Source organism: Lathamus discolor, chromosome 3 (genome assembly GCF_037157495.1).
Source record: "Lathamus discolor isolate bLatDis1 chromosome 3, bLatDis1.hap1, whole genome shotgun sequence".
Classification (NCBI taxonomy): Eukaryota; Metazoa; Chordata; class Aves; order Psittaciformes; family Psittacidae; genus Lathamus; species Lathamus discolor.
The window spans coordinates 32,888,243-32,906,977 of record NC_088886.1 but is presented as its reverse complement, the minus strand read 5'-3'; the positions used below and the strand labels follow the sequence as shown (position 1 = coordinate 32,906,977).

The 18,735-nt window shown below is 36.7% G+C and overlaps 1 protein-coding gene across 16 annotated transcripts in view; it reads left to right on the top strand.

Moving 5' to 3' along the window:
• NAALADL2 (N-acetylated alpha-linked acidic dipeptidase like 2) overlaps positions 1-18,735 on the top strand; it is a 672,041-nt gene that overhangs the window by 403,700 nt on the left and 249,606 nt on the right. The window lies entirely within an intron of this gene.

Here is an 18,735-nt window from a genome sequence, read left to right as displayed (position 1 = left end):
GATTTAAACACAAGGCAGTGTCTGTAAGGAAAATGTGAAGGCAAGAGGCCTATGTGTGCAATGTTTATGACAGGCTCGTGGACCAGTGCAAATTTCTGTTGTCACTTAGCAGCTATTCCACATAATTTTAATTCCAGATCTGTGTATATAGGATCTATAAAGCATGAGAAAGGATCTGCAGACTTCAGTATATCAAAATAATAAGTATTTCCCAGCAACAGTTGTGCAACATTTATAGTATGAACACTGAAGGTTCCTTTGGCTATTTTCTATTTCAGTCCTACCAAAGTTATTCATAGTGTTCAGTTAACTTTGCAGATGTGCATTTTTGTCTCTCAGATACACTTGGCAATGTAATTCAAGTCATAAAAGAAAATATTTTCATATTTGCTTAAAAATTACACAGCAAATTTGATTCTCTGTTGAAAACTCAGCATTTGTCTTTCTTGCAAAATTCTTTCCTGGAAATAAACTTGAGATAAGTGTAATCTTCAGTCCTGAAGTTGATATACTACACCTCTCAGACCACAGGAGATCTTGACCCCATGAGTTTTGGTTTATGTGAGAAATAAACCTGCTTAGCAAAATACGTAAATTTCTGTTTTCAAGAGGTTGATTTTTTTTCCGAAAAGTGAAGTCACACAGAATGACTAAATTTGGATTCATGGATATATTTTTGTTATTTATTAAAGCAGTTAGTAACAGTCCCTTAAAACATAGGCTTATTGTCTCCCCTATATTCTGTCAGACAAGGAATCTGTTTATTTTCTACTGTTTATTGCAGTTATTCATTGGGGATTATGTTTATTGCATCAAACAGGGATAGTATTGTTATAAGGGAGACAAATAATTCTGGATTTACAGCCGTACTAATAAATATTGTAGGAATTTCTCTAGTGCAGATCAGTGACTGCAAATAATCTTCAAGTTGCAGGGTGGGGTTTTTGTTTGTTTTCAAGCCATTCAGCTTTTTAAACTATTCCTCAGCTTTGTCAGCTTCGTTGCGAAGCACGGGTCGGATTTGGGAAGCCAGATTTCAGAAGTGGGATGTTTTGATATGCTTTTGTAGACTATCATTTTGCCAGATTGGTTTCCTCTACTGTTTCTTTCACTATTGTGACCTACTCGGGAAATTTTCTTTTGGAATATACATTAGTAGTTTATTTTATCCACCCGTCAGCATGCAGAGTCACATAAAACTGATGCTATTCCACACTCAAAGTTTTAGAGTAAAAAAGCCAGAGACCTGTGTCTTGCAGCCTGCCTACAGAGCAACAGTTACAGGTCAGCTTTAGAAATGCATTTCTTACACAGTCATGTAATTCCAATTCTCAGAGAGAAGATTTTAAAAGCTTTTCATTGGCAGCAACCCAAGGAATAAATAAGAGGGAATAAAAGTTGTAAGAGGAAACATCCAGACCAGAAGAGTAAATAAAACTATCTTGCTTGAAATTACCTAATACAGCAAACCACACAGCCTCAGGGAGGTTAAATCTGCATGGCAAATGCCTGTGGTCAGATCTGTGAGCTAGTAAAAGTGCATTCTAAGTATTGAACCACTAGTATAAAAACGCACTGAGAGAAATGTAACTCATTTATTTACTAGCAGAAAATATGCAGCGTTTTAGTCTGCAAGTGAGAAGTAAACTTGGAAGAATTTCTCAAGTGGAAAAAAATGTAATATTAACCCAATTTCCAAGGATTCTCGTGCAGTTACTGAAGAAAGCCTTCCACTCTTCCTAACCTCTGATGCACTGGCTTTACCTCCATATGAGGGTCACATTCTGATTTGTAATCTATTAGAAGAAAGGCTGATAAAATTTTCCTAATAGCACAGATTATTTTATCTTGTGGAGGTGTCGTGCTGTTCAAGTTAATGATTAATTTACATCTAAGTGACCATATAGAGCATCCAGGGAGAGATAAAATGTTGATTTAAAACCTAAGTTTCTCTAACAAGGAAAGCCCATTATTATAAGTCTATTAGTCCTTACCTCAGTGGAGAATAGTATTAGAAACATCTTTGCTTAGCTTTACATCAACAAGAAACAGCAGCATAAAGTAAAAGAGGTCCTAGATCACAGGCTTAACTTTGTTATTATAGTAACACAGCTCTGTACTGCTTTTTAACTACTTCAGTAAGAGCTAGGTTTCAATGGAATTACTCGGTCGTATGGTCATTGGTACATCGGAAATGACAAATTGGAGCAAGTGAGTAAATTCTGATTTTTATTTTTTTTCATGTGTGGACTATTTCTATACCCTTGAAAATACCAGCCATATTTATTTCTATGTCAGTGTATTTTCAAACTGAAAAATGTTACAACAGCTATAATGCATAAATATCTCTAGAATGATATAAACTATGTGCATATAATGAACAAAACTGATTTTGGATACATCACTGTTTATTGTGATTCTGCTTAGTGTCTTAGACATAAATTCTTCACTTGTGGCGTTTTTATATTTTAAACAACATGATTAAAGCTCAGCTCTCGGTTACTTGGTTGTCAGTTAAGAATAACTGAAAGCATTGGATACGGTGGTGTGTCATCTGAAGAGCATGCATTCGTTTTATGTTTGAATTCTTCATTGTTCTTCTTTCTGAATGAATGTGCATTGATTGTGTGCCTGTGTAACAAAAAATACTGCTATATCATTTTTTTCTCTTACCTTACGCATCTTTTTTCATCCTCCTCTGTTGCTTTTTGCCCAGTAGTGACATTGACAACAATTCTCACATTAATGGAAATTCTAATATTAATTGGTTTATTTCAGATGTGTGACTGATAACTGTTTTCTTCCAGATGAATTAACAGTCACTGTAGACCCAACTCTGCTCTTGTGACTGATGTCTACAAAATACAAGTGTTAAAAATAATTGAAACTTAATGTTTACAGAAATAAAAGGCTCATTGTTCAAATCTGTGGCTGTAATAAAAGAAAGTGGTTTAAGTCACAGACTTAACAGAACTCTTAACTGTTAAGCAAGTTGTTTTGTGAGGATAGAATGATTTATTTCAGAAAGTGTATATAATCGCTGTGGTTTAGAGGCAATGGGTGGAAAGCCCATGGAGGAAGAGAACTTGTGGCTTAGATTCCTAAGATCATTTCTTTATAATCAGGGTTACTTGAAAGAAAAGTCCTTCGAAATTTTGACACATGTTCCAGCTGACCATCCTGAGGTGCTTCATCCATTAAGTATGCTGAGTTCCCCCAATTCTAAATAGTGTCAGTTGAATTTGTGTTTAATATCTCTGAAACTCAACTGGTAATTACTTCATATTCAGAGAAACAAAACAAACTTACTTTTTTACTCATTAAAAAAAGCCCTTGATTTCTCTGTTGCTATAGAACAGGGTTTAGCAGTGGTACTACGCAGCATATTTAATCCAGATCTGTAAAGTGTTTTACATAATCCACGTGGTATTTCTAAGAAACAGTTTGTACTTCTGGTCAAACCACTGCACTCAAAAAGTTTAGGTTCTTTACCCCATTTGGCTTTTGTCTTTCCTTACTATTTTTCTCACGTGTTTATGTAATAGAACAATGCTACCTCTTGATGAAAGGCTTGAAGCGTAAACATGGGAAGGATGCAAGGTATTCAAGTGGTAATCATTTAATTAAAATGTGTGAAAGTTTCAACTTTCAGTACACTTTTGGAATTTTATCTATGAACTTTTCAAAAGGTTCTTTGTAATATAAATAACATCACAGTGAGGACTTTATTCAGCAGTATAGATTCCCTCTACTACAGAGGCAGAGTAAAATAAATCTCTTGGGCTTCTGAGCAGTGTTTTACCCCATTACTTTTTAATTGGAATAGAAGTATCACCTGTTAGGGAAAAGCTGTAATTTAAAATTTAAGTTGTTTACACAGCAGTTGGTTATAGAGATAGTGATTTCAGTATATACTGAGAAATACTCAGTATATTCAGTATATACTGAGAAAGGCTAAATGTGCTGGTATATGTTTTCACTAGGACTGATCCTGCATGCTTTGGATATGAGTTTTAAGGCTGGTATTAGGGTATTATTTCTGAGGAAGGAGAGGCAGATTTCACAGGATCACTGAAACTCTGAGGCAAAAATAAGGGCTATTTTCTAATCCTGCTTCTTTAGTGGCGTTGTCAAACATGGAAAGGGGAAGTCAGATTCTGCTATGGCGCGGATATGCGTGTCGATACTTGAGGTATGTGGAGAGATGACACTTGAGTCTTCCACAGTGTTGTAACTATTGAGTGACCTTACTCTTTCAAATAACTTGCTGCCAATTTTTACTTAAAATTGATTGATGTTAATTTTACATCTTATAATGTACCATGTATTTGTCTTAAAATATGACATAGCTTTTGCAGTAGAGTATCAGGATTATTTCCAGCATTCTCCAGAAAGTTGTTTGGCAGAAATACTTTCTTTCATTTTTACACTGCATTTCTTATATTAAAATATAATACCAGGACTAACAGCATGGTCTGGAAATAATTGTTTGTTTTTTTCCTGTCTTTAGCCATAGTTTTACCTGTCACAGACACTCAGAACTTAAAAAGCTTATCCATACCTCCTCTTTTAATCTGCTTATGTTTCTCTTTATTTCCTCCCTTATTTCTTTAGATTTTGCCTAGTTTTTATATAAGCATTATCCCATATAATTTTTCTCTTCTTGGTGGAGTACCTTAAAAATGCAGTTTGCTGGATTGAGCATTTTAATCTGATGGCTGCACTTGTCTTTTTACCTTTGTGAAAGGGAATAGTGGAAAGCAGCTTTTAAAAGATTGATATTTGGAAATGTAGTAGTGGGCTTCTTCACTAAAGAGAAAAGAGCCAATCCCATAGTGGCAAGTTAATTCAGTTTCATTGTCTGTCTTAGCACAGTTTACAGCATAGTTGCTGAAGCACTGGAACATAACTAAAGCACAGGAACAGAGAAGTAGCCTTGCTTTGGGTACAAGAGAAAATACAATCTGAGATTGCCATGATTTCAGCTAGAGATAGGATTGTTTCTTCAGCACTGTAAACCAAACATTAAAGTTGTCAGCATTTTGAAGCTCTTTCAACCACTTGCAAACTGAAGTTGGTAGAGGAGCGTTTTGAGCATTTTCAAGATAGAAAATATCCATTTTTATGTCATTGCAGTCAACAGTTTCATGAGGAATATAATTTTTACATTATAGCTAGATGATTACCTATGTTATCTGCATATTACTTACCTTTCCCAGTGCATGCTAGTACATAATTTATTGCTGTCTGATAACACAGAGTTGTAAATCCTGTCTGTGATAATGTGGTAGGTTACTTGGGGCTGTTCAGCCTGAAGAAGAGAAGGCTGCGTGGAGACCTAATAGCAGCCTTCCAGTATCTGAAGGGGGCCTATAGGGATGCTGGGGAGGGACTCTTCGTCGAGGACTGTAGTGACAGGACAAGGGGTAATGGGTTAAAACTTAAACAGAGGAAGTATAGATTGGATATAAGGAGGAAATTCTTTCCTGTTAGGGTGGTGAGACACTGGAATCGGTTGCCCAGGGAGGTTGTGAGTGCTCCATCCCTGGCAGTGTTCAAGGCCAGGTTGGATGAAGCCTTGTGAGGAATGGTTTAGTGTGAGGTGTCCCTGCCCATGGCAGGGGGGTTGGAACTAGATGATCTTGAGGTCCTTTCCAACCCTAACTATTCTATGATTCTATGCTATGATTCTATGATCATTTTGTTTTGAGAAAAAACAAGTTACTGAATATTGTTATTAAACAAAACAAAAACAGAAAACCCCAAACAACAACAACAAAAAAACCACACAAACAATAACCAACCAAAAAAAACCCTCCACAAACCAAACCTCTTTTTTGTTATTTATTGATGGACACGTACTTAGCATGAAATATTTTATGTCTAAGTTTGGATATGCAGGGCTTATAGAACATTTATTTTACACCTAGGCCATAAAAGTTGTTTTCCGTATCTTCACTCAGATTTAAGCACAGGCAAGAAGTATAAAAATTACCTGTCACATTATTCACAGGCTAGACCAAGATAGTGTAATACCATGGACCACTAAGCTAATTTAGAAGAAAAATGAAAAGAGGTTTCTTTATAGAAGGCATTTGTATGTAATATATGTAGAAGAGTTTAGAATTTTGACAGTTTGAGATTGTGTCCTCTTTAGAGAGAATGCATAATGATTTTTATTTCTGTTGAAATATGCGTAACTTTTTGAAGGTAACTTTCAACTTTCATTAGAGCCCTTAAAAGTGATTTTTTTGCCCACACTTGTGTAAAAGCAAAGCCACTAAATCTTAACTCTGCAATGAATGTGGCCCCTAAGGTTTTTTTTTTTTTACTGTCTCTGCTTCCTCCCTTCCTTCCTGTCCTGCTCTCTTTTCTTCTTTTTTTACCACTCTTTAGGGAAACTTACTGCAGTTTCTTGATTTCACTATTTACATGCTTAGGCTGACACATCATGCGCTTCTTTCAAAAGGAATCAAAAGCTTTCCATTTTTTCTTTGTTATGGGAAAAGAAGCAGAGGAGTTGTCCTTGATGGAGAGAACTTAGGGCCTAGTTTACCTAAAAATAACTCCCGTGCTGCATGCTTTTTTCGTGTCTTTCATGTCCTTATGTTCTTGTAGAGGAAGGGCTTAGGCAGTGTATCTCTTCGGTGCGTCTGCCTTGTGTCTTTTTAAAAGTGAATGTGAAACTGGTGTTTATACCAATTTTTGTCTGAGTGCAAACAGTACTGAATGTCCCTAAGTTGGGGGTTTCGGTTGTCAGTGGTTAGGACCACCATTGTAATCCTATGTTATGGGGACCTTCAGCTGCTGTTTTAGTTCTTGGGGGATTCAAGGTAAAGTTTTGAACTGATCATACAAATTCACAGAAATCAGATGACAAGGAAGTTCAGGATGCTGGCTGTGTGTAAAGGATTAAGCATGCTCTATGCAGTCAGCCAGAATGGCCATGTCTGGGATCTTACCACGGACATCTTTGTCCCACTGGGACAGTCTGTTTCTCATCAGTATTGATTCACTGATAACAGTGAGATGGTTCCATTTATGACCTTGACATGATGTTTGTATTGTTCAATTTTAGTTCAGTGAAATTGTCTAAGTAATTAACCTCTGTGAGAAGTTTAACTTAAGTGGTACTTGAAGGAAGCATTTGAAGTATTTTTATTTTCAAGTTTGCAACTAGTGTATCAGTCATAACAGCATAGTGCAGTTGATGGCTAGCAGCTATATTACCACAAAATAGCTATGCCATTACCATGATAACCTCCATCACACTGTTACTTAGATTTCTCAAAACAAACAATGAAAATAAAGGTAATTTCTGCCTGCTGGTGAGCTATTACCATTTCTCTGGCTGCCAGAACTTATTAAAATCTGCCATTGCTTTGAAAGAACAGTTCTCCGTATCGCAGATACAGAATGGACTGTATATGCTAACAAACCCGAAAACAACCAGTAAACAATTTGCAAACTCAAGGACAGATAATCCCCAGCAACAAATACAACCTCTGTCTTCTAGTTATAATGTCTGAGTTGCAGCTTACCTAGGAATGTAATATGGACTGTAATGTGAAGCACCTGAATGTATTTGGAACAAACCCTGATATCTGTCACTGTAAATTTCTGACCAATGTTCTCGTGCATTCTCTCTTAGCAAAGTTCTTGTCAAGGATTATTTATAAATATATATATATTATATATATATATTATTACATCTATATATGTAATATATATGTAATTACATATATATATGTAATCACACCTTATTTTTATATGCATATGTTTATATACAAATATAAAATCAAGGTGGCATTATGGAAGGCAGAAAAGTCTGGGGTATAGTTTTGTCAGTAAATTCTGTGTAAAGCAAGAAATTTAATTCCACGAACACAACCTTTACCTCTGTGTGTGTATATCTAAAGCAAATATGAGTTGTCTAATCAGTGATACCCTTTACTGAGCCATTTTTTTTTATCACTAACGTACTTCACTAGTCAAACAGTTAGAGTGCTTAAGATCAATCGTTTATGTTCTGAAGTTTCAAATCTCTATATTCCTAATGCAGTTACAGCAACACTTTTGCATCACATCATTAATCTCACTGTTACTCCACATTCAGATTATTTTCTCCTTTACTTCTGGTATGTCCTCCAGTCCCTTTCCTGGCAGGAAAGAGTGACTACTTAAATGATCTACAGATGACTAGGCTCTTCTGGTAAATTTTATGATGTTTTTCTTCTGTTATATCATCCTCCTGGGTTGTCACCTAGTACCAATTAATTTATCAGATCAAGCTATACTTATCAGGAATTTCAGTTAGAAGCATCATGACATCATTTTCTTTGAAGGATCAGGGCAGACCATATATGAAGACACGGTGTACTTCAAGTCTTAGCTGCTCGAAACAAATCTTCCAGGCCTATGGCATATGCATGAATGTCCTTAGAAGAGAATTAGCACCAGTTGTTTGATCCTGATATTCCAGGGAGATTCCTACCCTAAATAGAAACCGTATTTCCCCTTCTGTATCTAGATTAATAAATGTTTCCATAACAGCAGTGTGTTGCTGTGATGATCTGCAATTTGGTAGCTTTTCCATCTGAAAATATGGCTCTGCATGGCTCCCTTCTTTCCATGCTTTACTAGTCCTTTCTCCCTGGTGTGTATTCATTTTTTAAGGAAATACACACCTGGTAGCTGCCAGTGAGGAGTTACAGGAGATGTTTCATGCATGTATGAAAGAGTCAAAGTACTAGTGTGCTTAAAATAATAGAGACACCAGAAATTCTTTGCAAAGAATCAAATGTGTATCAGCCTCAGAATGGCAGGTTGTTTGGGAATCCATGATTCCCTTTTTCTAAACTGTCTCTAGAGAGTTTGCTGCTGCTGCATTTGCTGCTGGCAGGTGTTACGAACTTCATAGTAGAACATTATGGTCAACAAGGTGTAGCAATGGGAGTTAGATGTGTCAAGGTGAAGAGAGGTTTCATTTTTGTTCATGAACAAATGATGAGCTGCCAGGGTGTAAGAAAATATGGTTCAGACTGTCCCCAGTAGGTTGTCTTGGGACTGCTTTTGGAGATAGGTCCAAACCATGGCTGCTTGTGTGTCTTCCCTTCTCACTCATGGGCTATACTGCGTTTATAATAGCTATGCTTTTGTTTATTCATACTACATTTCTTCTGACCATCATGTTTTCTTTTCTGTCTGCCTTTAGCATAAATTAGTGCTTTCTAATTTCTCAGTACATTTAGAGGTTACTCAGTGTAGTACTCATCAGTAATACATTAGTCCATCTGTTTGCTTGGGTGCTAATTTGATAGTGAGAGCATACTGAAATTGTTAAGGTTAGTGAGTCAGTGTTTTACAAGACAAAATACATTTGATGTTCAGTTGATTGGTTGAGGTTTTTTATTGAATAATATGAATATTTAGCTACTTAATTTCATGGAAGAGCATTTCTGTTACTCCACTAGTGTTAGTCAAACTGATGATGTTCTCATCAGTTGGATGCATTACTTTGTTCCAAAAGCATCTGTTTGGTCTCACAAATCCTAGTGCTTCAATGTCCAAACATTCCACTGTGCATCCAGAGGGGGAATATTCTTTACATACAGTAACAGAAATGCACAGATTCTTTAGCACTCACACTGCATGAATACGTTGCTATAAACTGTCCTTACAGATTCTCTCATAGACTTTATTTTCGTGGAACTGGCTGAAGGTTCTTGAAAGTCAGTGGAAGAAAGATAGGTTAGAAGTTAACAGGGTCATTGGGATGTAGGAAAACATACGAGGCATTTGCTTAGACACCAATTACTGCTTCTGTTTGATAGCCTGCTGAAGCATCTAGTTACTGAAACATGTATTATCTAAGGGTACAAGACGCTGAATTATCTGTCCTCCCTGGAGAAGTAAATGGCATCTTGCATTCAAGACAGCATTTTAGAGTTATTATTCTGAGTGGCTAAATTCAACAGACCAACTAAAAGTCTTCCGGCAGAGTGTCTGGAATAAGTATCAGAACTTGTTCTGTGTCAGCAGATACTAGTAGTGTGGCACTCAGCTTTGTGTTTTAGTATGTCAGGAAAAATAATCAAGATCACTGGACTATCAAACAGCTGTGATTTCAGTCAATGATACATCCTCTCAACATTTGCAGTGTTTGATGTATCTTATCACGGCCATTAAATAGCTGTTTAATAAGGCTTTCAATAAATAGATACTGTCTTTGAAGACATCACTGTTGTTAGCAAAAGCCGATTCTGATTCTTACTGTAAAACTGTGAGGTTCCCACCTGCAGAATATCTGTCCAGATTTCTTCATTCAGTATAATACCTTATACAGTGTTTTAAAGCACTAAAAACTAGAAGTAGGAAGCATCAAATCAGGAAATAAACCCATTGTGCTTTATAATATTTGTGGTTATGAAAGACATTGTCACTGAAATTCTATACTATGTGACAGCCACTATCACTATTCTATGATTCTATGAATTCATGGCTTATAGCAGGACGTTGTTAGGATGATCTTACTGGTTCTGCATGTTTTCCATGTAACTTGAGTACTCACAATTGATCATAAAATGTTACAAAGTGTTCTTACATCATGCACATGACGCATCCAAGGAAAGGTGTTCTCTCTTAAATGTAGTAAAGCTGAACTGAGCTGTCCTTTTTCTAAAATTCTGACAATTGAGAAAGATCCTCTCTGAGGGTTCCTGTTTTCTGACTTTGGGCTGCTTCCTCTTACTTAAACTGCTGATTCTGCTTTCAGTTTAAAAAGCATCAAGGGAAAATTCTAGAGAAGAATAAAGCTATGCAAGTGTCCTGATGTGTTAAAAGTTGCTTTCTTTATGCTGCAGTCTGTGAATTTATAGCTTTACACTGATTATTTCAATTCACTTACTGTTGCGAGGAAGAAAACATTAAGTTAAAAGAGATGAGAGTAAAGTGCTTATATTCTTTTCCTGTCTGATTACTGTTGGCTTGAGTTTTTCTGGCTACAGTTGAGTTGAATAATAAAATAAATTGTGCATCAGTGATTCCAATTCTGCCTTTTCCGTTTTCTGTGTAGTGTGATTTGGCAGGCCTTGCTTATTTTGTCTGGCCTCTGATGACATCACAAGGTCACTGAGCATCTTTACCAGAATATTAAAAATGTAGATAGATTTGGTTTTGTTTCTTTTCTGAAAGTTCTTCAGTGAACTGAAGTGGTAAAAATTCTGAAGAAAAGCTTCTTGTCAAAACCTCCTTCCAGCATAACCATTTTCACAACATAGGGTCGTTCTGACTTTGAATGAGATTTTTGACACACATTAGGCTGTGGCGACTGCGAAGACGTGCTTTCTAAAAAGAATTGGCATATGCTTACAGTGAAAACCAGCTTTTATATCACTTCATAATCCTTAGTGGATTTTTGTGGAATATTTAATTAGATTTTGAGAGCATTTGCAAGATAGGGAACAGGCAGTCTGCTAGTGAGGTGGAAAAGCATACACTCTCTTCTGCAATATGTTTGCAGCTTTAAGGGCCTTTATTAGTGAGAAATCTTGTATGCTGTACATCAATCCCTGGTGCTATGCCATTGATTTAGTTTAACCCACACATCAGAGTACTACACTTTGGCTTCAGTGTGTTCTATGCTAGATAATCCACTTTTTCAGTAAATCTGTTTGAAAATCTACTTCAGTTTGCTGCTCAAACTAAAAGTATTCCAGATAGCCGATGATAAGCCATATTTTAGAATATGAGATGCTCTTTTCCATTACTCTTTTTTTTAATCTTTGTTCCAGTCAAATCTCTGGTTCAATCTCTTATACCCTGCCAGTAAAAAAAAAAAAAAAAAAAGGAAAATGGATGGAGATGAGACGGTCTTCTAGCCCAGCTGAAGTGACACACCTGTTTCACAGAGGGATACAATTGTGTATTTGCTGCCAAAATGTCATATGCTAATTGCTTGATACTAGGGTAAAATGGAATAAGGAATTGATGAGAACCTGCAGTGCAGATTTCACCAGTATTTTTGTTATTCTCACTGCTCTCTCTTTATCTTTCCTTCTGATGGGGTTTATACCTTCCTGTTATGACAAATTTTTGAAAAGTGTTTTGAATACAGATGCACATAAGTCCTCATGCAGTTGTAAGCCTCTGGACTTCTGGGTAATAGTTTTGGACACGGCATAACTTTATAATGTACGCTCTGCAGGTAAAATCAGCCTCCCAGCTAGATTTGCTTCTCAGGATGATTGTGAAGGTAAGCACTGACTACTAACTTTGTGTTTTAGTTATTAGACACTGCATGTTTGTGAGTGTTCCTCAGGTTGCTACAATTCTACTCTTCATACTGTTGTATTACAAAAAGGCAGAAAGTGAAAGGGTAGTAGCTCATAGCACAGACACACACACACATATATATGTGGACAGGTAACCAATTATGTTATCAGTCCCGATGCAGCAGAATCTTTATATCCCTAAATTTTCCTCTCCAAAACATTATTCTTTGGTCTGTGTGAAAAAAATAAACAGCTTTCTCTTGGCTTTCATCCTCCTTTTGTGTATTTGCTTTGCAGACTTTAGCAGTGTTAGATTGGCATTTTTATACTGTTCGGCTTACCTGTACAAATTTCAGTTTTTTGCTCTCTGTTGTACCTTTCTAAGAGAATTTTGCTTTTGTGGAGTACAAAATTGGTGGTGCAAATACTGTGAAGTGCTGAAGGGCAAAGCTGTCACAAATGCAGACAATAGAGTCAAATATAAGCAAAGGTGAAGTCAAACTGATTAAAGAACTTGAGTCTTAGGACTGTCTTTTACCAGATTGAGCGTTTTTACTGGATGGAGAAACCTCCACTGCATGTTCCTTTCAAAAAAGGAACAAACGAACAAAACACACACAAAATTCTTGAGGTATTTGTGTATTATCCACCAGGTTAAGGACAGAGGGATGTTTTCTTATAAATGCTGGGAATATCCAGCAGGCAAGAAAAATGTATTCAGGATGGAATGAGAACGTATTAAGGAATTCAGTAATTGAACTGTTTCTAAAGTCATAGTCAAGAAAACGGGACTCTCTGTTGTAGGTGCAGCATTGTCATGGCCTCCTAAAAAAATAATAATAATAATAAATTGGTTTTTGCATGTACCACAGAACTATTTCCAGTCCTAAAACAGTGTGTAGTAAAATTTGATCTCTAATGTTCTGGTATTTACTATGTTTACATTAAATCACCAGAAGTGCTGTGGGAATTTGTTCATGATTTAAAATGCATTGGTTGAAAGTTGGCATGTAAATTGAAGGTGTGTTGTAAGACAGTACACAAAGGATTTAGTACCTTTAGAAGGTGAAGCATTATGTTCACTTAATTAGTTGAGGAAGGACAACTTAGAAAAATGAGTCTAGTAAATCAGAAGTGAATTTTAGCGCAAGTGTCCATCATAAATAAGCAAGAGTAAGCCAGGTTAGGGGCTTTGACAGGTTGTGGGTTTTTTTTGCATTTTCGATCCCCATTTAATTGATTCATAAATCAATTAATTACTTCACAAGACCCGAGGGCAGCAGGAGATCGGGTTCAAATTAAAAAGAAAAGGAGGCAATTTGTTTTAAGATTGAAAGTTGAATGTTCAATCGAAGTTTAATCAGAAATGACCCATTATTTGAAAAGTGGAACATCAATGTCTTTCTAATTTCACAGAATGCTTCATTAAATGAGTATTGAAAAGATCAGGTTAACTGATCGTTCCAAAAGGAAGATGAGACAGATACAGAGTTTTGGAAGCCTGGTTCCAAATTCCTGTTATGCAGGTTCATATCTCTTTTGAAGAGCTCATAGAGAAACCAAATCATTATGCTGGGAGTTGAAGGATTATTGGTGGGGTCATTTCTAGATTGTACACATTGTATGATAAAAGCATAGCTTCATATCAGAAGAGCAAATGTACTTAATCCATTTGGTTAATGGTGTACCTGTAGAACAATTTACAAATGACAAGAAACAGCAAAGAGGGAATTTTCAAAGGCATGACTGGAAGTTGAGCCTCCTAAATTTTAGGGTGATTCACAGTGGTCTGACCTTGAAATAGTTTTTCCATAAATTGATAGCATCTTGAGAACATTCAGCAGCACAGTATGCAGAACACTCTGACCATTGTAAAGGTGAGGGTGATACTAGTGCCTGACTAGAAATGACCATTGTAAAGGTGAGGGCGATACTAGTGCCTGACTAGAAATGAACAGATGAGTTTTGTTTAGAAAGTGAGAGGGGGAAAGTACAAGGACAATAACTGTAGCTGTAACTTGTACTGTGGGTGAAAAACATAAAGAAATAATATAGTTGGTTTAGTGATCTTGGGATTAGCATGTTTCTTTCTTAGTGTGTATATACTAGAAATCTGCTTAGCAAATTGCTGTAAAAAAAGACTTCAAAAAAACAACGACAAACAAAACAAACATAAAAACAACCACCAGAAAACACCTGCTTGTTACTCTGAGCTTGCTGAAAGAATAAATTAGGAGTATGATTCAGTTTCTCTCTGTTGGAAGGTGTTGCTCATGCTGTTAAATGCTGAGAGGTACTCTTGAAACATCATCTAGACTCATTTCTCTGCCATGTGCTCCCTTGGATAAAGAGTGGGCTTCTGTTACTTGAACAGTTCCTGCAGCTTTCTCTGACAAGCCTAGTGCTTGAAAAAACAATAAAAGACAAGAGAAATGGAATATGTTTGCCTTTCTAGTATTTTTTTATGGAGGTGGGTTTTATGAAGAAAAGAAAAAGGAGCTGTTTTAAAGATATCCTTTTATAAGTGCAGAGCGAGATGTCAGGAAGTTATTTCAGGTAGTAAAATCTAGTAATCATGGATTAACTATTTGCAAGTACTATCTGTACACACAGAGAATAATATTGTTATCTGTGGATATGTACAAATATGTTAAAATTATAGGAATTTGTTTTATTTCATGTACACTTCATAGGGAAGCCTCTATGTTCTGGGCACAAAGCTTAATTGTGTAAAAATGCTCAAGCCCGCTTAAAGCAGTGATTCTGTATGACTCCTTTTCAAGATCTTAGCAGCAGCTAAGGGTCTTGATTCCACCATGAGCAAAATGGCTTGCTCTTTTGATGAAAAAATGGGTTTGGATTTATTTGCTGGTCATTGTTTATTCACATTGTGTCCCTTTAAAAGACTGCATCTGAGCCACTAGCAAAAGCTACATGTATACCTTGCTCCGTCTGCTGTGGTCTTGACTAAGTTGGAAGCCTTTGGAAGGAGGGTAGCTTGCTCAGTGACATTCAGAAGAGGAACATAATAATCTGTCAGTTTTCCAGAGCGTAGATGTGGCTAACAAAAGAGAGCTAATCTGTGCTGGTATGAGAGGGGGACAGTGATAAAAATCAAAAAGACCTCCAAGCCTTCAAGTACAGAAGGGATTGATGAGCAGAGAAAGGAGCTTATTTGTAGTCTGACCACAAGACAGGTATAAAAAAAGCCCAACTCTTTTCCTGAGGATCCTAGCGGAGACTGTGCTGAGTTTGTTGCAAAATGGGAAGTCAGTGTTGGACTGAGGAAGAACCTAAAGATTATGATTCCTTATTCAGAGAAATAACAGGCAAAAGTTGTTTAAAAATTGTTGTTCATTTTTTTAATAAAGGCTGTTTTCTTGCATGCAGTTCTCATAAAACCTAGTTTTAAAGAAAAATAAAGTTTGTCTTTGACATGTTCGCCTCTGGGAAGATATCAGGACTAATCCACATCAGAGCTGTAGCTGACTTGGGGTTGAATCCTACCACTTCCTTGTGTAATTCATTTAGGACCTAGTATTTCTTTCCATTCAAGTGTTGTAAGAGGAGCAAAACCTGATCCATGAAGGCACCTAAATGGAGAGAATGAGTGTGAATGTATACTTGCAGTGTTTATCCCATTACTGAATGAGATATGAGTGAAAGATTACTAGAATCCTAACCTGTGCCCCATAGGTGTGTTTGAGTAGGGTGGGATAAAAGCCAGTTAAGCAGTGTTTTCCTGCTTTACAAGCACCTAATCCATCAAGTTTTAGATTCCAGAGAAAAGTACTTGTCTAGATGGAGCAATAATCTGATCTTGTGTAGCAAATCTAATTCAGTAATCATTGCCTTCACTGACTTTCAGCAAGGTACTCAAGAATGAATATAAATAGTGTAATTCTTTGTAAGTTATTGATTGCAATTATGTGAATGATGATGAACAGCTTTAGCACTACCATAGCAGAATGACAGTGTTCCTCAACCTTCCCCTAAATAAATTATATGGCTCTGTAAACTAGTGTGCAGACTTAAAACAAAGATGAATAGGTGTTATGGAATAATTTTGAAGTATGTATTTTATCTTTATAATAAGTTGCTTTGTGCAAAAAAAACAAATGACCCAAATAGTTGAAGGGAAGAATGACTTCATTTATTATTCTGGTGCTTCTGTGACAACACACATATGCATCACTGAACACAAAAATTTGTATGAGTCAGTGCTTTTGTTTGGGTTTTTTTTTTTTCCCTAAAAAAAAATGTGATGGGAGCTTACAACCAGAAATAACCTTCTAGAAATGTATGGAATACTGATAGAATACAGATCATGGAGGCATTAATTTGTAGAAAAAAAATCAACAAGCAAACTTAGCAGCAATGTAACATACCTTTTTGAGACCTGCCTTTCACTGAGTTTTCTTGAACATCTTGAACATCATGTCTATGAGCCATGTAATGCTTTTCAAAAAAGCTTAATTTAGTTGTGAATGTAGTAGTTCAGGAGGTGGATTGGGCATCTGTAAGGAGCTACTTCTACATTGAGTGGTTTTGAGCAGAGCATATTGCTGTACCACATCACTGCTATGATTATAAGGAATTTGTGTCTCATGCTTGTTTGGGAAGAGAGCTAACAGTGCTGTGCCCAATTAAAAGAACTACCTCTTAGATCCATGTGATGTACTGCATTGTTTAGTACAAATATAATTCTGATTCAGCAGGCATGTATCAGATACCACCATTTTATCCCCAGGGGCACATGAGTAAGATACTTTATATTGTTTGTTTCAAGGAAGAGGGTAAGAGTTTTTTCTCTGCTTCTTTTTAACTTCCTGTGTTTGAATTGAAGTTAACAGCTCTTTTCACTAAAGTACTATTTTTCTTCAGTCTTTTTATGGCTTAGAACCCAGCATGCAAGAGAGTAGAACTCAGTCATATAAGAAGAGGTTATGCAAGCCAAAACAAAGCATCTGTATTGTTTGTCTCTTTCATTTGCTCACTTCCTGATGTTTAAAACAATAAACCCTGCAGAGTGTTTTTTAGCAAGTGGGAGTGTTTTCTAAAAGGTAGTGGAGTGTCAGCCTTACAAGTCAACCCTGTTAAAGCTCAGATCACTTTTAGTGTTTTTTAACCAAAGCTTTATTTGGCCACTGCAAATAACTTTATGGTGGCTGGAGAATGTATTTGGCATCATTACCAGGTTTAATGCCCCTAAAGAGGGGCTTCACTTCTTGCGAATACAGAGTATAAGTACTTTTTCTAGTACAAGGACAGAAGCTATTAAGACCAGTATATATCAAGAGAAGGAAAGTGAAGAAGTATTATTTTAGTAGATTGTCATGGTTTAAACAAAATCAGCCATAAATCACGGAGTTGCTGTCTCACTCCCCCTCCTTCTTGCCCTCCCCCTACTCCCGGAGGGATGGAGAGGAGAATCCAAAAGAATGCAACTCCCACAGGCTGAGATAAGAACAGTTTAGTAACTAAGGTATAACACAAATCACTGCTGCTACCACCAATGATAATAATGCTAAAGGAAATAACAAGAGGAAAGAATACAACACCTCAACACCAGCCGACCAGTAACTCACCCAACCCCACCTGACCGAGCACCGACCAATACTTTGTCCAACCCTGCAGTCCTAGCCCGTCCGGGGTCACTCTCCGTTACATCCTGGGCATGATGTGCTGTGGTATGGAATACCTCTTTGGCTAGTTTGGTTCAGGTGTCCTGTCTCTGCTTCCTCACGGCCTCCCCTCCTCCCTGGCAGAGCATGAGACTCACAAAGTCCTTGGTCAGACCAAACATTTGTGTTATCAGCTCTGTTCCCAGGCCGAAAGTTAAAACACAGCACTGCACCAGCTACTAAGAAGAAAAAAAATGACTGCTACTGCTTAACCCAGGACATAGATATAGGAAGCTGGCATTTGAAAAGGACATGTTTCCTGAACATTGTCAATATTGCCTTACAGGCTGGGAAATAGTCTAAACCAGAGAAATTATTCAGCTTACATACAGGACCATGGGCTTCTGTAAATTCTATTTGGAATTCAGTCTGAAAAGACTCCAGGCATTTTTCAAAATTCTGTTCATAAAGATGTAATCATAGTATAATCTCATGATTACTTTGGCATGTCTGAGACAGGGATATTGTCAGCTGCTTATTGCTGCTAGTACGATTTTATATGTAAATTCATAGACCATGAAAGTTACACTCAGAATTGGGGTACTCTTATATTGGGTCCTATGTAAAGCTCCAGAACAAGCATATATAAAATAGTACAATCATGAATCTGGAAAATGCATTCATTTCATGAGTCTCATTCCTTTGCTTAACCTTTCTTAGTGGATATGTTTTCTTATATTCTTACTACTGTCCCTCTGGAGAAGAAAAACAAACAAAACCAAACAAAAACTAAAACAAAAAACAGTGTCATTCAAAAGATGCATGCAAAATGCTAGTTC